The 25881-nt window shown below is 44.9% G+C and overlaps 1 long non-coding RNA gene across 1 annotated transcript in view; it reads left to right on the forward strand.

Annotated features, from left to right (window-relative positions):
- The window catches only part of LOC308574723, a 37608-nt gene extending 17622 nt beyond the window's left edge, over positions 1-19986 (forward strand). The window contains exons 2-3 of the long non-coding RNA XR_014002573.1: positions 18564-18633; positions 19876-19986. This is a non-coding gene — a long non-coding RNA (uncharacterized lncRNA). The remainder of the gene's footprint in view (positions 1-18563; positions 18634-19875) is intronic.
- Positions 19987-25881: the final 5895 nt, after the last annotated feature.

Raw genomic sequence — 25881 nt, forward strand, 5'->3', positions numbered from 1 at the left:
TAGCCCCTGGGGCAAGACATTAAGGGTGATTTCCCTCAATGGTTCAAAGTTTTACATAAAGAAATTTGTATAGGTTTCAGGCTCTCCAAACCTTCTCTCTCCCCCCCCTCCTTTCTCTCTCTCTCTCTCTCTTTTGTAAGCTGATCTAGCCTCTGTGCATGTGCAGAGTTCATGTCTCAGCAAACCTTTTATACCATTGAAAATGTTGCATCTTTTGGCTCAATTAGAATAAGGAAGGGAAAGGTAAGGAGTAGATTTTAAAAATAGGGTTAGATTTTAAAACAAAAAAGAGAAACTCAGCAATTCAAGTATTCACCATTCAGCCCAAGCTTCCTTTATGTACAGGAAAGGGCTAATATCCCTCTGGCCATTCACGGAACAATCAACCGCTCTCTTATTTATGAGTAAAAATGGCCAGAGCGTTAGAATTCATAGGATTTTTTAACATTCTCAGTCATTTCAGCCTTACCATTTGCAGACAAATTTTACTGCCCCTTTATTTACAGGATTGGTCAAGGCGCATTCTACTTGACTATATGAATTTTTATGTGCTTAAACTTTGAATAGACTTTTAAGTTTGATTTTTTTTTTAATAGTAGACAAAATGATAAATACTGTAATCACTCAACTGCCTGATATCACCAGTTCTGCTTCAAACATCATGGCTTCACCTCACACCTTTTAAAAAAACAAAGAGCAAATCTGGGCTGAATTTCAACTCATCAGCCACAAATTGGGAAAGTTGAAAGGGACCTGGGGTCATCTAGTCCAACCCTAAAATACAGGTTTCATAGCAAGATTTGTACTACCAGAAACACACACATTCACCTCTCACCTTTAAAAACAAGGAGCAAATCTGGGCTGGATTTCAACTCATCAGCTACAAATTGGGAAAGTTGAAAGGGACCTGGGGTCATCTAGTCCAACCCTAAAATACAGGGTTCATAGCAAGATTTGTACTACCAGAGAGACACACACATACTTATGTACACAGACACAACTGGGGAAGAGACCACACGCCATGCGCCTATCATGTACTAAGGAAGAGGAAAATAAAAGTACCCAATTCTTTTAGCAGATCTTGAAGCTAGTTTGAGTGAGAGTTTACTTCCTTAGACTAAAGAGTGAAAGTTCCTAGATAAATTATCTTTAAAGACTGAAGTGAACATTTTTCCTAAGATAGGGAGAGGATCTCTTATAAAGTATAGTTAAAACAGCCATAGATTTGATTTAAAAGGAATACAAAAGTGACAATTTTTCCTGAACTTGCAGAGGAATAGTAAGCCTGCCTAATCTATGCCCCCCCCTTGCAGTTTCCTTTAAAGGAAGCTTACTCGGAAGTAAATTTACCTGGCACAGAATAAGAAGGAGAAGGGGAAAAAACCCTGAAAGAGACAGAATGAAACAAGGGGGGGCATTTTCTAAGAAAAGAGGCCAGGACGTCTTATAGAGACTGATACCAGGAGCCTTACAATAACTCTTCTGTCCAACCAGATCAAAGTTAAAACTGGACTCAGATATTTTTCTTAGAAGGAACACCATACTTTCATAGGCATATGCTTAATGAAATACATACACTGCATTTTAGCTTGAGAGAGCAGTTGGCTCAACTAGGCTTTTGCAGCAGAAACATTAGGTTAACTTAGACTGGAACACAGGTGTACTTGCAAACTCAAAAGTTACAACAAAACATTTACCATTAGACTTAAATCGCCCTCCTCACTTAAACTAGAGGAAGGCGGTGGGGTAATTCCCCTTTCAGAACACAAGTAGCACGTATGCAGGATTTTACCACTTGGGAGGAAAACTCTTTTAGAGCCTCTCTCAAATAACAAACATTTGCACACTCCATTCTCCATTTTGTCTTGCTTTAAGATTGATAAGGCTCAACATGGCTTCCTTAGATTTAGAATTTGGAGCAAGCTTGCATTTTTATTTTAGATGGCACATTTAAGATAAGCAGCTGCTGGATGTTACCTAAGTACAATTTAAACACAGGAAAAACATTTCTTAAACACAAATTGAAGGGGACTGTCAGAGTCCAGGCGGGAAGTAAGCACCAACTGGGCTTCTTTCACGCCAGGGGTCTGGGGACTATTTTTCTTTTGACTGAGGTGCACCCATTTTCAATTTTAATAGCGCTAGCTTTTACTTTTATACTGCAGTCAGGGTTTTATCCCCACTTTTCAGGAAACACAATAAATAACCCACAGTACACTCAATTTGGACAACTCCGAGAATTTGTACTGTGACACACCGCCGTTCGTCTGGCCTGACTTACTAGGCTGGTACAGCTGTTGGCCTTTCCTGGCTACTAAGCTAACAGTGCGGTCAGCGATCTCAACCCCCCCCTTTGGTCATTACTCAGCCAGGGAGCCCACAGCAACCTCCTGCCTCTTACAATCTAACCTGAGAGTTCCCTACTGGACGCTTGCGTAGCGCAGTGCCAGATTGGGACTCAGAAATGACAAAGAAGGAAAGGAATCAGGTGCCCTTGCTTTCTCTGCTCACAGGTCATCTCTAACAAAGATCGCCATGGCAGAGGTGCGGCTACACCTGGGAGTTATAGTTTTCAGTACAGAAGAAAAAGCACGACCTTTTTCTGGGCAAAACTCCGAAGGAATAGGTCGGCATATAGACTGTAGAAGGGAAATGAAAGAAGTCACACACAACTTTTGCCTGGGCCTACTCCGAAGGGCTAGGGCTGGTGTTGAGATTGAGGGGACAGAAAGGAGGAGAGAAAGTAGAATTTTTTTTTTTTTTGAAGGGGAAAGGAAGAATTAAAGAATTTTGGTTGCTGTGGTTTAGAGACCCCAACCCACTACCCGTGTTTCCTACTTAATACTCACTTCCGCATGCTCTGTTCCTGGTGATCCCACGATGTCTTGACTGATTGTTTAAGGCCGGCCTGATCAAGATTTGCTTCCTCTGGTTAGCCCCGCTGAACTCCAAGTTATTGCCAGACCCTGGGACCGATGGAAGACTGGCTATTCCTCCTGGCAAACTGCCTGGTGCGCGCTGGATAACCAGTCCTTCCTCGTTTCCAGAATCCGGGTAACCAAAAGTCCCTTCGTGCGTGGTCGCCATCTGTTGTAAATAAAAATCTGCCCTTTTCCCTTATGGGGTATCCAAGAGCCCATATAGAGTCCTTACATAGGTTCCCTATTGGTAGGAGAAAATAACAGAGGCCAACCAGAGAATATTGAGAAGCAAAGCAGCTAGTAAGCTTGATCTTTATTGATCTGTTGCAACAGGGTACTCCCCTCACACGCAGGAGAGGAAGAGGACCCAGAACAATGGCCTGCAAGGCCTTATAAAGACTTTTAAAATTCCCCTTCTCTAGATCAGGACCACCCCCAGAAACATTATGCATACATCACAGAAGGGGTGTAACCTAAGACCACCCCTCAGATACATCCCACCTACATCACAGAAATTTAAATGTTGTTTTTCTCTTCTCCTTGTTTATCTCCTGTCTAGCAGGTTACTTGATTGGATTTTTCTGGGGAGCCTGGCCATTCTTTTGTAATGCTAAAATACTTATTTCCTGGGCCAGGTCACAGGCTCACACCTTATTCAAACACAGATTAAAGGAAGAGACAATGGGGAGGCTTTTCCAATTTTAACCTTGCAGAGAAAGGATTTGGTCAGTTTAGGAATCAAAATGGTTCTTGGTTTGCCTTCCTGTACTGATCTATGTATGTGCAGTTATGAACATTACTATATATCTAAAACCATAAAATTCCTATCACAATACAGATGTGAGATCTCTGCATGATTTCTCTCTTGAATTACGAGTGCAGTTAATAGGATCTGCAAGAATAGAAACAGCTGCCATCAAAATAAGGAACAGACCCACAGAAATGTGGCTCTTTCATCGGAAGCATCCCCACCTACAGGATATGGATTACTGACCGCTGCCTTTAGCACAGAGAAATCAGTAACTTCTACCCTACTGCTGGCCCTATTTACCTGGGGCAAGCCCTATTTCTCATCCCTGTAGGCCACTGTCCCTTGTATGTATGCTGCTGCTGCTTCTTTGGCAATCCCTCATAGCTGAGTAAGATTGTCTTCAATGAACATGGTTTTAACAGTGAGTCCATAAGTGATTGTGGAGGCCAATTCTGGATCCGCACGTCTTTCCACAGTGGGGACATAGGTTTCTGGGTGGGAGTTGGTCACAGTGAGGGTTTGCCAAGTGTGCCTTCCTCTTAGCACATTTCTCCCTTTCGTCCTGAGTTTGTGTGCCTTCAAAATCCATGACACCTTTGGTAAAGGCTGTTCTTCAATTGGAGCGCCTGCAGGCAAGTGTTTCCCAGTTGTCGGTGTTTATACAGTGGTACCTCGGGTTAAGTACTTAATTCGTTCCAGAGGTCCGTACTTAACCTGAAACTGTTCTTAACCTGAAGCACCACTTTAGCTAATGGGGCCTCCTGCTGCTGCCGTGCCGCCGGAGCACAATTTCTGTTCTCATCCTGAAGCAAAGTTCTTAACCTGAAGCACTATTTCTGAGTTAGAGGAGTCTGTAACCTGAAGTGTATGTACCACTGTACTACATTTTTAAAAGATTTGCCTTGAGAGAGTCTTTAAACCTCCTTTGTCGACCACCAGCATTACGCTTTCCATTTTAAGGTTTGGAATAGAGTAGTTGCTTTGGAAGATGTCTCATGTATGTGCGCACACACACACACACACAGACACTGGAGTTCTTCCAACTGTTTCCACCCTAGTGCTGATTACAGATTGGGCCAGATTGTCTATTTGCTTAACTCTTCCTCTGGACCCAACTGTACCACTTGCCCAATGGAGCAGTCAAGGTGCAGGACCAGCCTGCCTCATGTAGCAGGCTGGGGACAGATCCACACCCTGAGGAGCAGATCACTGCCTCCTGTACTTGTTGTTCATCTTTTCCTTCTCCACCTCCTCTGCCCTACCCCTGCCACCTGTTCCTCTCCGGTCTCCATCGGCCTGCTGGGGTTTCCCCAGGCCACCTCTAGTCACTGTAGGACAGGTGGTGGCATTGAGGCAAAGGAGGAGAATGTGGAGGACATATTCTGCTTTGCCTCGATCAGCAACATGTCCTGGACCAGTCCTTTCGAGGCATGTGGGAATTCCTGCTCATTTTATTTTGTTGTTGTTGTTTAGTCGTTTAGTCATGTCTGACTCTTCGAGACCCCATGGACCAGAGCACGCCAGGCACTCCTGTTTTCCACTGCCTCCTACAGTTTGGTCAAACTCATGCTGGTAGCTTTAAGAACACTGTCCAACCATCTCGTCCTCTGTCGTCTCCTTCTCCTTGTGCCCTCAATCTTTCCCAACATCAGTGTTATTTTATTTTATTTTTATTTTATTATGTACAGTCCTTTCAACAGAAGACTTTACATCCAAAATAAACCAGAATACAAGCAAAAATATGGCTCACATATTTTCATTTGTACCAAATTCTTCTCAAATTCCCTTGTTTTTCTATCTTTAATGTTCGTCTTCTTCTTTTAACTCCTTGTTCTTAGCCTCTTAAATCACCTATGTATCCTTAACAATTTTCCAAGTATTGCCCTATGCCTTCCTCCCTCCGACCCATTGCTTCCCTTCACCCATGTGCAATCTTCTCTCCATAATACTGTTTCTCGTTGTGTTAATCAAAGTTGTATTTACAACTTTTTATTTTATTTTATGGGGGTTTTTTAGGGTTAAGAAGTTGTCTTGAATTTTCTAAAGTTTCATTTGCATTTTCCATTTGCATGTTACTTTGTGAGCCAGTTTAAGGGCATCCATTGGATGAAAGGCAGCATATTAAAAATATATATAACAATAACAAAAGTATGTAATCAGCTAAGCGTTCTTGGTCTGGTGCTCCTTCTCTTCCAGTTTTCCTCTGCTAAAAGTTGGAGGGTATAGTAACTCTTTCAAGAGGGGTGGGGAGTGTCGACTGGTGTCAAAAGATGTGGACTCCATGCTCTGTCACGTCTTCCTTCCTGCTACAAAACCAGGAGACTTGCTTCTTTAATGACAGCTCAACAGATCAGAGATCTAGCAGCTGGAAGGCTAATGAAACACCTTTAGATACTAGACTTTGAGTGAGAATCCTGAAAAATGGCAACTCTGAAACCTGCCACCTCCTGTTGGCTACATCATCCCTTGGGTGGAGACTGGCCATGAAACTGGGTGTTTGGAAACTGTCCTTATCCCAAGGCAGCTGTGTCCCTCTTTCATCTTCCAAAGCCCTCTGCCAATCTCCTCTGCATATCAATGAGCCCGCAATGAGGTTGCACTGCCTTTTATGTCTCTTGCCAGCTCTGGAGACTGTGGCTATCCTCAAAGTTTTGCTTTTTCAGAGTGTTTGTTCCAGAGGCTGTTTCTCCCCGCTTTGTGCTTTGGACTTGCTGGCTCCTCCTCAGACCAATTAGCACCTTGTTGGTTCCTTCTCAAGTCAGAAAGATTTCTTGTGTTTGACCTTCCACCTTCCTGCCTTTCTTGGAGTCCCTTATAAGGAGCCATCTGATACCATTGCTTTTCCAGAGTCACTGGGAGCCTGTCAGAACCTCGCTCTAAACTTAGAGTCTAAAGACAAAAAAAGCCAGTGGGTGGGAATAACTCTCTGAAGTGTCCCGAGGGAATGTGGAGGCGGGGGAGGACAAGGGAGAGGCTTTATAATTATGGGACTTTTTAAAAAGAGAGACGATTTGAAATATCAAGAGAGAAATGCCTTTTAAAATTTCTTTTGTGTAATTATTATTAACAAATGAGGGTGTCGTGTTTTTGATTTGTTGCCAAGAGAGAAAGAGAAGGGGGAAATACAAAAAAGGAGGCAGAGCATGTGGAAGGGACTCTCATTTCTCAAGGGTAGCCCAGTCATGCTTTGAGCAGAATCGGAGCTCAAATATAAGGCGGCTGTTTAAGTACCTGAATGAGATCTTTGAACTCATTTTGTTGGCTCAGGTTAATTGGAGAGGGGTACAGCTGGGCTTGAATATCTTTGAAGCACAGAGAGGAGGCAGGAAAGTTGCCCTTTGTTGGCATGAAGTAGCTTTTGGTGGCCCTGCTGCAAAATTCCCATGCTGCTCCTGGCAAGCAAACTGGGGACAGTGTCAAAAAGATGAAGAAAGAGACCTCCTCCCTCCCTCCCTCAAAACACCCCTCCTACAACTCAAGCTTATCCAATGGAATAAATTGGCAGCAATGCTGGATGGACACAAAAAAGTACAATGTCACCAGACGGTGTTTGAAATTTGCTCCCCCAAACATGTGATGATGGCCACTATCTTGTTGTTGTTGTTTAGTTGTGTCTGACTCTTCGTGACCCCATGGACCAGAGCACTCCAGGCACTCCTGTCTTCCACTGCCTCCCACAGTTTGGTCAAACTCATGCTGGTAGCTTTGAGAACACTATCCAACCATCTCGTCCTCTGTCGTCCCCTTCTCCTTGTGCCCTCCATCTTTCCCAACATCAGGGTCTTTTTCAGGGAGTCTTCTCTTCTCATGAGGTGGCCAAAGTATTGGAGCCTTAGCTTCAGGATCTGTCCTTCCTGTGAGCACTCAGGGCTGATTTCCTTAAGAATGAATAGGTTAAGATAGCTTTGAAAGATAGCTTAGACAAATTCCAGGTGGAGATGGCTACCACTCATGATAACTAGATGGCAGTTTGCTTTTGAATACCAGGTACTGGAGGCAAACAATGAGGAGAGAGCTGTTATCTCCATGCCTCCTGTTTTCTGCTTTCTGGAAGCTTCTAAAATGGCTACTGGTGGACACAGAATACATGGGTGGGGGGCATTTGGTCTGATCCTGTCAGACTCTTATTGTGCTTCCAGCAGTACTTCCAGCTTGGACCAAAAGCAAAGAAACAGCTTGTGAGATATGGAGAGTGGATCTACCTGTCTTCTTTACCAGCCTTTTGGTGTGGGCCAAAAATCACCTCTGGGGCTAATTTAGTGTAGTCTGAGGAACTTTTTGTTGCTGTTGCTGTGATTTTTTATTTTTATTTTTGCTTTGTTTAAAATGCTGCTGTGATCCTCATTAAAATCTATATGATTTTCAAACCATGCTGTCATTTGGCTGTTTTATGGCCTAACATCCCTCAACCTTACTTGGGAGAAGAAAAATACCAAAGCATTGATGAGTCCTGAATTTGACAAAAAGTTCTTCTCAATAAAGCACACAGCAGGACTTCCCCTCACCTTGCAAAAACAGGAAGCTTCCATTGGCCTATCTGTTCCAGTATTTTCTACAATGGCTGGCAGCAATGGTTCTCCAGGGTTTCAGGCAGAGGACATTCCCAGCTCTGTCTGGGCTGCCCGGGATCCATCCTGGGACCATTTGCATGCAAACCAAGTGCTCTTTCACTGAGCTGCAGCAGCCCCCCTGGGTGCCACAGGCGTTGTTTCTTGGTGATATACACTGATTTAGGCCTTGCTGTTCTTCTTCTGCTGCTGGTGACATGCTGCTGTTCAGGCACGCCCAACAGGTAGATCGTGATCTACCGGCAGATCACTGGACGTCTGTGGTGGATCACTGGCATATCACTGGCTCCCCTCCAAAGAAGCTCAACAACTTTGGCACGCCTTAAAAAAAGCCCAAGTTGTTTTCCCCACACCCCAAAAACCGAGGCTTTCCTCCTCCCTAAAAAAGTTCAACAACTTTGACCTGAACCCCTAAAAAGGTGAGGAGATCACTGCCAGTTTTTAACTACTCTGCGAGTAGATTGCAGTGTTTTAGGAGTTGGCCACCCCTGCCCTATAGTATTTAGCTGTGTGGCGGGACAAGCAGCTCTGAACAACTCAGGGGCAGGATCCATCATGCACAAGGAAGGACATCTCCTCCCAAGTATCCAGAAAGTCCTAGACAACAGGGAGTTCCTTGGTCCTCTTTTCTCTCTCTCGCTTTGCCCTCCTCCCTCGTTATGCATCAAAGAATTTCTCTTGCACCAGACTGTACGTGACCCAGTTTTGTATCCCAGGCACCTACTGTTGTTTGAAAGCTCGTAATGCTGCTGTAATCCCAGTTGATCAAAGAGTCTCCCCTATCCACCTGCAGGTATGAATATATATATATATATATATATATATATATATATATATATGCAGGTTTTGGTGTCTTCGGGTATCTTCCCGTGTAGACACCAAAACCTGCATTCCTGTACCCGTGAAAATCTACGAAAGGATATATATATATATATATATATATATATATATATATATATATATATGCTTTCGTAGATTTTCACGGGTACAGGAATGCAGGTTTTGGTGTCTTCGGGTGTCTTCCCGTGTAAGAGTTGGGGTGTCTAGGCGACGTTTCGACGAGGTCTCACTCGTCATCTTCAGGCTGGTGCTTTCGGCTTCTTGTTACTGGAACAGAGCAGGATCTCAGTGTTTGAGTTCCTATAAATACTGTTGAGGGGGTGTGGTGTATAGCCTCCAACGTTCTGGGCAGAGAGGAAGTTCCCAGGTTAGTGTGTCTTTTCTTCTTTTGTTCATTAATTACTTGAGGGATATCTTGAGTGATTTCTTGAGTGATATTCTGAGTACCACTTAGGAGGGTCGTTAGGTGTGGATTAGTTGCTAAAGCTTTCGTGTCTTGACCTCTTGAGCTAGTGAAGAGTTTTTTCTGAGAAGATGGCTGTACTGCACTTAGTTGTGCTCTGGCTTGGCTTCGTGTATAGGGGCGAGCTGTGGTTTTGTGCCCTGTGCCAGCCAGATCTGTGTAGGGATTGCAGGGGGGTGCAGCATCCGGAGGTGCCACTATGGTTTGGCTACTGGATGGTGTCTGTAATTTATCTGTGGAGAGGGTCTGGGTTTGGGTCTGGTGTGGTTGATTGGAGATGGCGTTCTGTGTGCCTCTGGTTCTGGTGTCGGTTTTTGTGGGGAGGGCTATTTTCCAGATGTCTGGCAGGCGGGACGTATCGTCACGCTTGTTCATGTTGTGAGGGTGTTTCTCTATCTCGATGGCTTCCATGATTATTCTCTTGTGGTGGTGTTCCATGTTAAAGAGCAATTTGGAATCTGAAAAATTAATTTCGTGTCCTGTTTCTTTCATGTGTTGGTAAAGAGAGGAAGTTTTTTTCAGATTCCAAATTGCTCTTTAACATGGAACACCACCACAAGAGAATAATCATGGAAGCCATCGAGATAGAGAAACACCCTCACAACATGAACAAGCGTGACGATACGTCCCGCCTGCCAGACATCTGGAAAATAGCCCTCCCCACAAAAACCGACACCAGAACCAGAGGCACACAGAACGCCATCTCCAATCAACCACACCAGACCCAAACCCAGACCCTCTCCACAGATAAATTACAGACACCATCCAGTAGCCAAACCATAGTGGCACCTCCGGATGCTGCACCCCCCTGCAATCCCTACACAGATCTGGCTGGCACAGGGCACAAAACCACAGCTCGCCCCTATACACGAAGCCAAGCCAGAGCACAACTAAGTGCAGTACAGCCATCTTCTCAGAAAAAACTCTTCACTAGCTCAAGAGGTCAAGACACGAAAGCTTTAGCAACTAATCCACACCTAACGACCCTCCTAAGTGGTACTCAGAATATCACTCAAGAAATCACTCAAGATATCCCTCAAGTAATTAATGAACAAAAGAAGAAAAGACACACTAACCTGGGAACTTCCTCTCTGCCCAGAACGTTGGAGGCTATACACCACACCCCCTCAACAGTATTTATAGGAACTCAAACACTGAGATCCTGCTCTGTTCCAGTAACAAGAAGCCGAAAGCACCAGCCTGAAGATGACGAGTGAGACCTCGTCGAAACGTCGCCTAGACACCCCAACTCTTACACGGGAAGACACCCGAAGACACCAAAACCTGCATATATATATATATATATATATATATATACACATACATCTCTGAACAAGGTAGATAAGAAGAGGTGCTTTGGGGTGAGAAGTAGTATAATGAATTCCTTTTTAAAGCAGAGCACAATCTCTTGGCTTCATCATTTTCCCTTGGTCCTCATCCAGGTTTCCCCCACCCCCTCAAGACAGAGAGTGCTCCTCCTCCATCCCATACAGAACCCCATTCCCTGCCTCCACTCCTGTGGCCGAAATTTGACAATATACGATACATGAGCAGCACACATGCCCATGACGAAATGAACATGAATGCAGTCAAACCTCAGCTCCCGAACACTCCATTTTGGAACGTTTCGGCTCCCGAACGCCGAAAACCCGGAAGTAAATGCTCTGATTTCCAAAAGTTTTTCAGAAGCCGACCATCCGACATGGCTTCTGCTTGAGTGCAGGATGCTGTCAAACATTTCGGAAGCTGAATGGACTTCCAGAACAGATTACAGTGGTACCTCAAGTTACATACGCTTCAGGTTACATACGCTTCAGGTTACAGACTCCGCTTACCAGAAATAGTGCTTCAGGTTAAGAACTTTGCTTCAGGGTGAGAACAGAAATTGTGCTCCGGAGGCGTGGCGGCAGGAGGCATGGCAGCAGGAGGCCCTATTAGCTAAAGTGGTGCTTCAGGTTAAGAACAGTTTCAGGTTAAGAATGGACCTCTGGGACGAATTAAGTACTTAACCTGAGGCACCACTGTATATTCGACAACCAGGATTTGACTGTAAAGAAGAAATGAATAATCAGATGCTGATTAAAAAATTGGAAAAGAAGAGGCGTGGTAATGGGCTCCCTGCATAAGAGGCGTGGAGAACCCATGACCCTCCAGATGTGATTGAACTTCAGCTGGAACTGAGGGGAGTTGGAAGTCCAACAACATCATATATAAATCATATATATATATAATATAATATATTATATATAATATATATTTTTATTTATTTTCCATTTAATTATATACATTCACATCATCATTATCCACTTTATCACCTTGGCTCTTTAGAGCCTATCAGCTTCCTTCCCTCCCGCCTCATGGCTATCAAAATTAACATTTATATCATTGCATTGTGTTTTCCAATTCTAATTACACTCATTACAAAATAACTCAAAATTTCTCATTACAGGTCTTCAGACAACTCTGCTAGTGATGTTAATTGCTTACAATAATCTTTCAAATATCGTAAAAAAAATTCTCCACTCCTTTTGAAATGCTTGATCATGCTGGTTTTGGATTTTTCCTGTCAGCTTCACCAGTTTTGCAAAGTCCATCATCTTCATCTGCCACTCTTCTTTCGTTGGTACTTCTTGTTGTTTCCATTTTTGGGCTAAAAGAATTATTGCTGCAGTCGTTGCATACAGAAACAGTCTTTTATCTTCCCTTGGTATCTCTTCACCCATTATCCCCAATGGAGAGGCTGCTGGTTTTTTAACAAAAGTATTTTTAAACATTTTCTTTAACTCATTATATACCATTTCCCAGAAATCCTTTACCTCTTTACAAGTCCGCCACATGTGGTAGAAGATACCATCCCTTTCTTTACATTTCCAACACTCATTGTTGGAACACTTGTCCAACACTTGTACATTTCAGCCAATTTAGCTGGTGTTAAATACCATCTATACATCATTTTCATAATATTTTCTTTAAGTGCACTGCATGCAGTAAATTCCACAACCTTTCCCAAGATTCTAACTGAGGTATTATATCCAAAATCTTTAGCCCATTGTATCATCACTGGAAGTCCAACAACATCTGGGCAGCTTCATATTTCCCATCCCTGATGTAGAAGATCTTTCGTTGATCCTCTGTTATACAACAACTCTTCTTCATTGCAATTATGTTCTGAAGAAAAAGGAAAGGGAAAAGGCTGGAGGGAATATTAATTATACTGTATAGAAAAAAGTGGCAGAAACTAAAATTATCAGTTGTCAATTTCAGCTTCAGATCCATGAATGAAGGATGCTGAGTGCCATCAGATGAACTCCGTAATAAGCTGAGCAGGAGACTCCTGTTTTTAAGAATGGTCTTCTCCCTGCCATTGTGAAATCCTAAATATTTCCCAAATTTCCTTGATGTTCTGGTCAGCTAATGCCTTTGAAGATTCCAAACCATGCAATGGTTGGCAAGGGCTGGGCTTGCTTGGTGAAAGCAAAGTGTTTTGCATGCCAGCTTAAGTGCTTTGACTCCTAAGGACCCCTGTCGTAAAACTGCCTAAGTCTGCTGTGAGCTAGTGAGCTTGAAAAGGGGAGTTGTGCTGGAGAGCCCTTTTGTTTGGGCCCAGCAATATTTGTCATTTATTTATTAATTCATTGTCAGTAATTATTCAGCTCTTGAGACTTACCGTAATCAAATACAGCAGAATCTCACTAGTTTCTTTTATTGTGATTTGCAAATGGCTAAATTGAGTGCTAGATGTCTCAGATCCAGAACATGCAAGTGTGTACAGTGGTACCTTGGGTTAAGTACTTAATTCGTTCCGGAGGTCCGTACTTAACCTGAAACTGTTCTTAACCTGAAGCACCACTTTAGCTAATGGGGCTTCCCGCTGCCGCTGCGCCGCTGGAGCACAATTTCTGTTCTCATCCTGAAGCAAAGTTCTTAACCCGAGGTACTATTTCTGGGTTAGTGGAGTCTGTAACCTGAAGCATATGTAACCTGAAGTGTATGTAACCCAAGGTACCACTGTATAACAGCAGATTCCGAGCTCAGACTTACAGGCAGCGGTTGGAGACATATACCTATTGTTTAGATTGACAGAAGAAAGCAGACCAGAGGGCTTACTCCTGAGTAAATATGCAAGGGATCAGGTCTCATGCTGTTGGAATTTTAGATTGGCTCCCACCCCCCCCTTTTTTTTTTTTTTTTGCTTAAAGCACTGCTTTAAATGACCTAAATCAAAGGTAATATTGCAATATCTATTCTGTTTTGGCAGAATCGGAGCTGGCCTGAATGTCTGCTGTGTTGGAAATGGTAATGCTGTCTGTATTTGGAATATCAAATTGTATTCCGGTTTCTCATGTATGGCTCTCCCTCCCTCCCACCACCACTTTTTGGTTTTAAGTTTGCAGAAGTTGCAAGTGAGATAGCAAAACCATGTAAGCAAATCTGCCTGGGGCACTTTGTGTGTGTGTGTGTGTGTGTGTGTGTGTGTGTGTGTGTGTGTGCGTGCACACACACACACGCTAGACATGTTTTGTCTCCTCCTGCACCTGCTTAGTGGAGAGAAACACCAGACTCCAAGGCCAATTCCTGGATTTCTCCCTGCAGCCACATCCCCACTGCCTAATTCAATTTGTTGCTATTAGCAGCTTCAGCAATATTTTCCTTCCCCCATATGGCAAAAAGCAAGCTCTGCACAAGTGATATAATGATAAGGTAACATATATGAAACAGGTAGGTAACAATTATAATTAACACCCCCCACATATGTAACTTTTTCATTCCCCCCATCCCAATTAAAAAATAAATTCAAAAGCAGTTCATTTTGGCATTTTGTTCTTAATCTCTTCTCCAGTTCATACCTAACAAAGAGTAAAAGGGGATCCACCAACTTACTTGTGTTTGACCTCTGTTGATCACTGGATGAGGAGGAAGGTGTCTTAGCCTGGTGGGGCAGATAGAGGTTAGTCATCACCTGGGAGGGCCATTCTGGAGGTGGAGAAATGACCAATGTCAAGGATAAGCCAAGGCTGTTTAATCTAACAACCTGGTCCCCTCAAACTGCGCCCCCTCCCCCCAGGTTGGACAGGGCTGGTGGAAGATGTAGTTCAAAACTGTGGAGAGGGGCAGCGAAGGCTGCTCTAGAATACAGAGATGGACAAGAATTTATAGGAATGTAACTGAAAATCCAGTCCCAGTGGTGGAATGGATGGGATGAAGAACAGGGACAGAGGGACGATGGGGTGGAGAGGGGGCAGACGGGCAAAGGGTGGTAGCAACTGGCTGGCTAAAATCATACAGTGCAGGGCAGAGTATCTGCTATTGCAAGAACCTGGGGGGGGGGGGAGGGAATCCTTTTGCTTACATTAGCAGCTGCAGAAAACCTATGATCCCAGGCTAGTATTTTCTGGCCTTGAATGGGAATAAAGAGCCAACTTTCGTAAAGCTCATCTTGCCTGTGGAGAACAATCTCCAGACTCCTCAGAGCCAACAGCTGAGCGGCTGTTTACAAGCGAAGCCCACTGACCAATAGGGAAGGAATAATAAAAAAAGGTAAAGGTAAAGGTTATTCCATGGAAGGAATAACTAAGCCCTTCAGACAGTTTAACCAGGGGTCAGCAAACGTTTTCAGCAGGAGATGCATTTTAAATAAAAGGACACATTCTACTCATGTGAAAACACCAGGCAGCCCCCACAAAAAGCCCAGAGGTTCATTTTAAAGAAAAGGACACATTCTACTCATGTGAAAACATGCTGACTGGACCGTCTGTGGGTCGGATTTAGAAGGCAATTGGGCCGCCTCCGGCTCCTGGGCCTTAGTTTGCCTACCCATAGTTTAAACCAGGGGTCAGCAAACTTTTTCAGCAGGGGGCTGGTCCACTGTCCCTCAGACCTTGTGGGGGGCTGGACTATATTTTGAGGGGGAGAATGAACGAATTCCTATGCCCCACGAATAACCCAGAGATGCATTTTAAATAAAAGCACACATTCTACTCATGTAAAAACAGGCTGATTCCTGGACTGCTGCAGGGCGGATTTAGAAGGCGATTGGGCCAGATCTGGCCCCTGGGCCTTAGTTTGCCTACCCATGGTTTAAACCATAGCAGATCTGCTAGCTAGATTTTTGGTGCTCCTACCTTTGGTGGGGCCCAGGTGGTCCAGCACCCACAGAGTGGAGCCAGGATACCTGTGTTTAAAGCTCACCTGTGATTTTTGTATATGGTGTGAACTGGAAAAGGTAAAGATAAAGGGACCCCTGACCATTAGGTCCAGTCGTGACCGACTCTGGGATTGCGGCGCTCATCTCGCTTTATTGGCAGAGGGAGCCAGCATACAGCTTCCGGGTCATGTGGCCAGCATGACTAAGCAGCTTCTGGTGAACCAGAGCAGTGCATGGAAACGCCGTTTACCTTCCCGCTGGAGCGGTACCTATTTATCTACTTGCACTTTGACATGCTTTCGAACTGCTAGGTTGGCAGGAGCAGGGACCGAGCAACGGGAGCTCCCCCTGTCACAGGGATTCGAACCGCCAACCTCCTGACAGGCAAAGTCCTAGGTTCTGTGGTTTAACCCACAGCACCATCCGCGTCCCTTAGGTGTGAACTGTAGGCAGCTGTTATCATTCAGTCCTGGTTCCTGCACTGCAAGGAAGACATGAAGCCAGGAAGACATGAAAGCGCGTTGCAAAGTCAAGCAATCTGTACTGATAGGAACCGATGATCTGTACAGACGACGAGAGCAAAGCGGAGTGTTTTCCCTGCCTTTCCCTCCTGAATCTAGGTTTCTTTCCACCTTAAAAAAGCTCTTGTGTTACATTATCACATTATGCAAACCAAATATCACAAAAAAGGCTGGTAGTTAACAAACAGACTCCTAGATTAGGCCTTGCCTCTGGGACGCTACATAATCAGCTTGCCTGCTTATCTGCTTCTGATCAGGGCAACATATCTTTATCATTCTGCAGAGTGAAGAAACTTACCCAAGTCCCACAGGAGCCCAGGAGCATTTCCGTTACATCTCTCTTCCCTTTTTATCATTATTTTTTTTTGAAAAAAAACACCTAGGTCCCAATCTCTTTCTAAACATTATCTGAAGTCACAGAGACAAATAGGCACTAATTGCAGTAGGTGGGAAGGAGATGTCTCGCTTCTCTTTTTGGGTGATGGATGCTTGGTTATGAATCGAAGGCTACCTAGTTCATACAGGGCAGTGATCCCAGGTGTTTTTATACTGGTGCAGTATTTAATGATACAGTAGATTGAATGATCTAGTGTGTGTGTTCTTTAGATACTGTATGCATTTCTTCATTTACTTAAGATTATGGGAAGCCAGTCCTGCCATGTTCTCCCTGCTCATTCTGTTGTGTGCCCCCTGCCCCCCCTAAAGTCCTGTGATGATGGCACCACTGTCTGGTCCTGATGAAGAGAAATTCTATAGCTGCAACTGTAGCCCTCTCAGTGCGGCAATTGTGAGGATCTGTGCATGCCAAACAGGATCTCTTTTGTATGTATATTAAAGGTGTGGGTGCAGAGTCTGATGTACCCTGTTTCACATAAAGTGGCCAGAGTCTTTTTATACAAACATCCCTCCCCACTCCTCTCATTGTGTACTTGCATTTATTGTGGCATCGTTGGATCTAGAGAGTAATCTCCTGCCCACAATATTTTGGAGACGAAGGATTTTCATGATTAAACCATTCAGACAACAGTCTTGCTACCTTTATGTTCTGCACAACACTTTGGTGGTATTAATCAACAGCTTGTTGGTAGTAGTAACGAGTCTGTCCACATGGCGGTGTTAGGCTTCCTTTGTCTGGCACATGGGAGATTTCCCTAGCTATTGGCCAAGCTACTGTGATGTCACAGCATGTCATGATCAATTTGGCGGAAAATATTCAAGTTGAACAAAAAAGTCAACATTTTGTTTGGATTAATCAGAGTCTTTGTAATCCATATCCCCTAATAGTTTCTGCTGGAGAGAGAAGAGAGAATACCTTACTCCATTTGGCATGGCTTGTATAGATACCCCAGTAGTGAATTAAACATTTCAAACCTGGAAAGGTCTGCCATCTTCAGTATGACTGGTGAGTGCATTTCCTCAGGTATGGTAGTAGTAAATTTTGCATAAACAGAGACTGTGGAGCCAAACGTTAGAGCAACCTTTCTAAACCTAGTGCCCTTTGTTGGACTGTAACCCACAACCAACATGCCCAATGGTCATGGATGATGGGAGCTGTAGTCACACAACATCGAGAAGCCTCCAGGTTGCGGAAGTCTACATCAGAGCATTGAACTAGAAGGAGGGACATCTGAGTTCAAATCATTCAGCCATCTCTCAGCACAACTTACCTCAGGGGTTGATGTGAGAATAAAATGCAGGAGGGGCAAGAACTGCCCTGAACCCCTTACAGGAAAAGCAGGATTTAATTGCAATAAATAGATGTCTCTCTTCCACCATCCTTGCTGCAGAGCCATGGAATTATTTGTTTTGCCAGCCTCGTATCTTGCTCCACAACCATAACGGTTCTCCAAGACAATCACCAAAATAAAACCCGATCCATAGGCTAAAGATACAGCCAATCTATAGGTTAAAGATACTTTCTAGGTATTGGTTCTCCTGTTGGTCTGAGAAAATTCCATCTCAAAACTGGAGAGACTCTTCAAGTAAACTGCCTTGGGAATACTTGGTGATTTTGCTGGTACTGAACAAACCTGGGCTGAAGTCCACCAGTTCCTGTGACTTCTGGCTGTGCACTTCCTCAAAGGTGAGGAAAGTGACCCCAGAGAGGTCTCTGGGGTCAGATCCACCACCCAGTGAAAAAATGCTTATGGACAGGTGGTATCAGTGGACCCCAGTCTGTAGAAACCTTAGAACCTGTGTCTGTTGGAGGCACTGGGGAGACAGGAATGCTTGAAGCCTCCTGGATCCAGCCCCCTTGCTGGTGTTGCTGCCCACCCCCCAAGCCCATACAGTGGCTACAAGAAAATGGCCTCTCAGCTAGCTAGCTAGTTGTTTTTCATCTCTGTGAATTGCAGGTCTCCTTTGCCTGGGACGTTCCACAGCTACCCGCTCTCTCCTGGGGCTCCCCGGGGTGTGCAATTGCAGGTAAGTGGGCTGGCTCCCTGATCTCTTCTTCCTGCTCTGAACACCCACAACATGCAGGTTGGAGGTAACATGACTGGACTCCAGCGAGCCAATTAGTGCAAAGCTGGGCCGGGTAATTGCCGTTTGATAAGATCCTTTGTGCTGATACTGCCAGATAGATAAGGAGCCTGGAACTGATCTCTTCAGCAGCCTCTCCAACTGGTGTCAGGTGGAAATAAAGACACACATTTCGTGCTCAGTAGCAGCTCATCAAAGTGATCAACGGATGAGCCACTTGTTTGAAGCCTGCGATGGTGTGTGTGTGTGTGTGTGTGTGTGGAGTGGATCAGAAGAACATGCCTTGTGAAGTGCTGAAATGTAAGTTTAAGATGTACATTTGATAACTACAGGTACTTAGTTATCTGTGTGAAACTTCACCACCCCTGTTCTTTCTCTTTGTGTGTTTTCCACATGTTATTATTATTAGGGTTATCAATTCTTGAACTTTGTTTTTGTGTGTGTGAAGGGATAGCATTGGGGACAGATCCTACAGGCTTGAGTCAGAAGTGAAGCCATGGGGTAGGGCAGGTCCTGCCCACTCACCTAAGGCATGGGGGAACCTTTTCAGCCCTAGGGGCCACATCCCCTTTAGAGCAACCTTCCAGGGGCCACTTGCCATTGATGCCGCCAAAGGCAAAAGTGGGTGGGTCAACAGAAATGGGCGGAGCTGAGAGAAGGGTCTTCCCTGAAGATCTCAGAGCCCGGGCACATTCATATGGGAGAATACAGTCATTCAGTTAGCCTGTCTCTAAGCCATCTAGAAATTTATAAGTCATAACCCACACTTTGAATTGAGCCTGGAAACAGACTGGTAGTGTGTGGAGCTGCTGTACCAAGGACATTGTGTGCTCCCTGTTACATACACACCTCTCCCTTCAGGCAAACCAGAGGCATGATTCCAGCCAGGCAAAAACACTCAAGCAGAGCAGGGCAGGTGAGGAGTGTGACCTGCAGAGGATCCCAGAGGCTGAAAAGAGAGAGGGGAGGCCTGGAGGGATGCATCTAGCCTGGAGGGCAGCTGATCTCAAAACCCCACCACCCTAAAAAATGATCGGGAGCTAAACCAGTGTGGGAAAGGGCTCCTGCCTCTGACCCCAGTCAAAATGAGACCTACTCTGGTGTAAATGGGCTTGCTCAGACACATCCCTGGTGGTGTCCCCTTAACCTCCCCGTTCCCTTCTCTCCTGTTTTGTTGACATTTAGACTGAAAACTCCTCAAGACAGAGACCTGCCGTCTTCTTTTGTTATTATGACACTCCTGCACATTTGGCGCGATGCAAGTCATACGAATAATTGGACTGTATCCCAGATGCCACCTTGCCATCAGCCTTAATGGGGCTCTGGTGTAAACCTGCAGTGAAATGGCCATCGGTGTTACCCCACCCCCACCCCCCAAAAAAGACTGGGGAGTTTTTCTGAACCTTCCCTGCTTTCTTCCCCCGCCCCTGCAGCCCACTGCAATTTGTCCAGACTTGGACTTTGCTTTACTCTGAGGAGTTGCAGCGTGAACTGCAATTGTGGAATCGACCTCAGGCCAAAGAGCATGAAGGCAAGTGAGCGAGATTAAAACAAACCAAGGGAAGAAGAGACATGAGGAAGCCCTTCTGGGAAGGCCTTGCATTGATTGAGATGACTGGCTTTTGCATTCTGTCCGTGCCGATAGAGTCACCTGCACTCTCTTAACCCTTCAGTGAGAGCGTTGATCACACAATGCAACACTGTCTAGAAAAACCAAGGAGCGGAGCAGTATTGGATCCTGATACTCTGCCGTGGCCTGGTAGTTGATGCCTGCCTGTGCCTTAATTACACCATCAGTCCCATTAAATAATGCAGCAAGCAAGCGACACTGAATGAATATGCAGCAAAATGTACATAAATGGAAGTTGGAGCATATCTCGCCTCCTTTGAGAGAAGCTGGCAAAGCTAGGACTAGGAAGAGCCATAGCTCAGTGGCAGAGCCTTGTGTACAAGAGGTCCTATGTTCACCTCCAATTGCATCTCCAGGTAAGACAAGAAGATCCTCCTCTTCTAAACCCCATAGAGAGCCATTGTCAGTGAGTGTAGACAACCCAAAGCTAGATGGAACCAATTGTCTGACTCAAGATAAGGCAGCTTCCTTTGTTCTGATATTTTTGGCTAAGGGGAGGAGGACAGGGAGATGGGGAGGAGGATGCCATAGCAACAGATTGGCTTGGAATGAACAGCAAGAATTACCATGGAGTGGGTCATTTTTGCTTGCGAGAGATGACACAGAAGAGGAATCCTCTCCTGGCAATCACCAGCAGAAAATCAACCAAGGATAATAAGAGTAATCTTCTATCATAGTAAACCCAGACTTGAACCTCTCTTGGTGGCACAGATCCTTTGCAAATCCTCCCTCAACCCTGAATGCAGGGCATTCAAAACCGAGGAATGACAACTGACGCTTAGGCATAGTGGATCACCTTGCCCATCCAAACCTTGCCCAACTGACCAATGTTTTTCCTTGTGCAATGCAATGTGTGAGCAGCCTGGACTGCAAAAACTGGTAAGGAGTCTCATGAAAGTTAAATGAAGTTGGCCATGGTGTGGCATGGCGCTTGAGAAGAATAAGAGGGGACATACAAGATCAGACTATATCAGTCCAGGCCAAGCTACTGCATCCCACAGTGGTCACCCAGATGCCTTTGTGAAGCACACAGCCTTCTCCCCTAGTTATTAAGGCAGTGCCCAAATAAACTGTGGAACTCACCCCCACAGGAGACAGTGGTGGCCAGCAACTTGGAGGCTTTAAAAGAGGATTACAAAAATTCATAGAGTAGAAGGCTGCCAATGGTTTACTAACCACGACAGCTATGATAGTCAGAGGCAGTATGCTTCTGGGTGCCAGTTACTTGAAACCACAGAATGGGAAAGTGTTCTTGTGTTCAGGTCCTGCTTGCATGCTTGCCATGGGCACCTGGTTGACTGCAGTGAGAACAGAATGCTGGACTAGATGGGCCATTGTTCTGATCCCGCAGGTGGTTCTTATGTTCTCCCCTTTTAAAGTTTGCTCACCCACAAAAAAAAAAGACTAAAGAATCCAAACTACAAGAAAGAAGATTCCACCTAAACATTAGGAAGAACTTCCTGACAGTAAGAGCTGTTCGACAGTGGAATTTGCTGCCAAGGAGTGTGGTGGAGTCTCCTTCTTTGGAGGTCTTTAAGCAGAGGCTTGACAACCATATGTCAGGAGTGCTCTGATGGTGTTTCCTGCTTGGCAGGGGGTTGGACTCGATGGCCCTTCTGGTCTCTTCCAACTCTATGATTCTATGATTCTATGAATGGAGCCAGGACCATTCAAAGTAAACTGAGGGCTCATCCACACTTACCTTCCCCCACCCTGTGCTTACTAACCACAGGTCTGTGATTTCCCAGTCCACATCTAAACACTCCCCCCCCCCTTCACCACTTTCTGCAAGAAAGGTAAAGTTAAAGGGACCCCAGACCATTAGGTCCAGTCGTGGCCGGCTCTGGGATTGTGGCGTTCATCTCGCTTTATTGGCTGAGGGAGCCGGCGTACAGCTTCCGGGTCATGTGGCCAGCATGACTAAGCCACTTCTGGCGAACCAGAGCAGCACACGGAAACGCTGTTTACCTTCCTGCCGGAGTGGTACCTATTTATCTACTTGCACTTTGGCATGCTTTCAAAGTGCTAGGTGGACAGGAGCAGGGACCGAGCAACGGGAGCTCACCCCGTTGTGGGGATTCGAACCGCCAACCTTCTGATCGGCAAGTCCTAGGCTCTGTGGTTTAACCTACAGTGCCACCCGCATCCCTTTCTGCAAGAAAACCTGCTCTTTAATGCTGAGTCAGAACAATGGCAATGGTTTCTCCATGAATTGCCATTTGCTCCGATTCAGCAGTCAAGAGTGGGCTTTTGTGGAGCTGTAAAACATGGACCTACAAAACGTGGTGCAAAAGGAAGTCTGGATGAGCCCTCCATATAGCATAACACATCACTGCTTCAGAAACACATTTCCGCTCTAGTTCAGCTGCTCAAATAGGAAAATGATATTGGTACATTTGAAGAGGGTCTTCAAAATGTGCTGGCATTTCCAAAACTAGACATAGCAGGGTTTTTAAAAAGTAAACAGGGCTTTAAAAATTTGTGGGCATGCTATAGTTTACAAAAGGAAAGCCTGCAGCGACAATGGAATCAAAGAGTGTTTCTTTTGAATACCGGCAATGTTACAGGTACCTGGCGAGAAAAGCAGTTGAGAAATAGCTGAAGAAGGAAGGCTGTTTTGAAATTTCAGTGCATAAGTGTCATTTGTGCACAACCAGCTTTGGGTGGGAGTTGTACACCAACTTTTCTATTTGTACTCACTTGCAAATCAACATATGTACACCAGAATGTTGATTATGTAAGTATTTGGCCAGTCTAAGGCTGTGGCTTCCTTAAATGCTTTCTATCGTTGTTGTCTTTGGTGTTTTTAATAGATGTTTAATTATTGGGTACAGCATCTGTTTTACATGCAGAAAGTCCTAGGTCCAATCCTTGGTGTATAGCTTTCATCATATCCTGAAGATGCACCTATGTACCCTGGTCCTTTGACATGCTATAGTTGTGATTAACATTTGTTTTAAACTGTTTTTAATGCTGTATTTTGCATTGCTGTGACTCACCCTTGGACCTTCCAGTGAATCAAATCACCACCACCACCTTCAGGTTGTGCTGGGATAGACCTCCTGCCTGAAATCATGGAGAGCTGCTGCCAGTCTGTGTAAGCAATACTGACCTAGATGGTCTGACTGTGCGTAAATTGTTGAGTTGAGTTATTCTAGAGCTGGCTTGTAAATAATAGTCACTTGTCTGTATTGAGATTCGAATTGCCTCCAAGTGGGGGGTAGGGGCAGTGTTTGCAAACTGCAATATGACTGAACTAGATGGACCAAATAGTCTCACTCAGTGTAGGGCAGTTTTCTATGTTCCTTTTTTAAATTAATGTTTTAAACAACCTGCTATTATCTTGAATAAATCAACATTGTATCTTAACTCCAGAGTACAGTGCAGAATCTTTCTGGGGTTAATTATGTTAGATGTTATTCCGGTGAATTATTTCCTGTCCTGTGCTGGCTGTTCACCATAACCAAATAGCCCAGCAGAATGAGTGAGTGCTCAGTGTGAAAAATAGTATTTGGGGTGCAGGAAACAAAGCCAAATGAGCACAATGCACAACTGGAGCTGTTCTTTCCCCGAATGTTAATGATCCCAGTTCGCTGTTCCATGACAAACTCATTCATTCAGACGCTCCGTGCCTGGGAATCATCTGTCATTGTGAAAAACATGTGTGTGTCACTGCTGAAGGAGAAAAACACAGATAAGGTGATGTATTTTTTGTTGCACCAACTTCACAAAGGAATTGGTCATTGTTGCAATTGGGGGATGGCGGTGGAAAGCACACCAGATTGCTCTTCCCAATAAGACAGGCTCACTTGAGTGACACTTTAAAGAAAGCACTGATTTCATACGAAGCTGCCACATAACTGAGTCAGACTCTTGGGCCATCTGGTTCAGCCTTGTCTGCACTGACTGGAAGCAGCTGCCCAGGATATCAGACAGGGGCTCCTTCCAGCTCTGGCTGAAGATGCAGAAATTGAAACTGTGACCGTTTGTATGCAAAGTCAGATCCTCTACTGCTGAGCTGTGCCCTATCAAGCCAAATTTAGATCCTGCCATGTGCCAACCCTAAGAAATGCCTGGCTGGCTTTCCTGCTGTGGTAGCCTGAAACCTGGGTACAACATGGGCTGCCATTTTGGATAATATGCTGAGTGCTCTGCATAATTTGGAAGAAGGGTGGCTGATGATTACAAGACAAGGTCAAAGCATCAAAGTAAGGCAGTCACCTTGTTGAGAGAGCACAGAAATATGCTTCTGATGGACTACAGAGGCAAAGAGAAGCCCCTGGTTCAGTCTTGCCTTGGTCTCAAGGTAGTATTGGCCTAATAATTCCTGGAGCTACCTCGAAGAGCTGTTGTAATGATTACTGAAGAACATGTCTCGGACACTTGGAATGCACTACTCTATATGTGCCAAGTAATCATACTAATAATATGGGACACGGGTGGCGCTGTGGTCTAAACCAGAGCTTCTTGGGCTTGCCAATCAGAAGGTCGGCAGTTCGAATCCCCATGACAGGGTGAGCTCCTGTTGCTCTGTCCCAGCTCCTGCCAACCAGCAGTTTAAAAGCACACGAGTGCAAGTAGATAAATAGGTACCACTGTGGCGGGAAGGTAAAGGGTGTTTCCTTGCACTCTGGTTTCTGTCATGGTGCTCTATTGCGCCAGAAGCAGTTTAGTCATGCTGGCCACATGACTCGGAAAGCTGTCTGTGGACAAACACCAGCTGCCTCAGCCTGAAAGTGAGATGAGTGACACAACCCCATAGTCGCCTTTGACTGGAATTAACCGTCCAGGGGTCCTTCACCTTTCTTTACATTTACTAATAATATATGTTAACCCTAAGGATATTAAATATATTTGCGGGGATAGCTCAATGGTGGAGCACCTGCTCTGAATGCAGAAGGTACCAGGTTCGGTCCCCGGTGTTGGGATGTGAAGAGATGCCAGGAAAGGCTATATCTATTAGATATTATCCTTTCTTCCTCACGTTTGTGAGTTCAGCAGAGTGCAGCTTAAAGGGGAGCTTAGATAGGCTAGCGTTCATCTTTTAGTGTAAGTAATCCAGAATGCTTCAAGGCATACTGCATTTTCCTAGTATTACCCCCTTTTCTCCCCCCTAAAATAACAATCACACGCAAAAATTCTTGTAAAAGGTAAAAACGGCATGTACTCCTTCAGTATGCTTCTTGAAGAGTAACCAATACAACAGCATTGTTCAGGCAGGCTTTAAATGGTAATTCAGTTACAAAGACATACTTAAGTCCTGTGCTTTTTTTTCTAAAAAAAGAGGTGCTGGAACTCACCATGAATGCCGCCCTTGTTCTGTTATAATGGCACCAACCTGAGAAGTGCCAGAACTGAGTTCCCGCTGGGGGGCAAGGAAGAAGCCCTGCTTAAGTCCAGCTTAAAATGTAGCATGAGCGTGGAGCTCAGACTTTGCAGATGCTCTCATATTGCTGGGGGGAAAAGGAAAGTGGAAGAGGGTGTGCCTAGGCAGGTAGGAAAATATATAGCTAGCCCCCCCACCCCTGTTGGGGCACAGTGGGAGTGTGTCTCACAGAGCC

Source organism: Podarcis bocagei, assembly GCF_964188305.1.
Source record: "Podarcis bocagei genome assembly, chromosome: 15".
In the NCBI taxonomy this organism is placed as follows: Eukaryota; Metazoa; Chordata; class Lepidosauria; order Squamata; family Lacertidae; genus Podarcis; species Podarcis bocagei.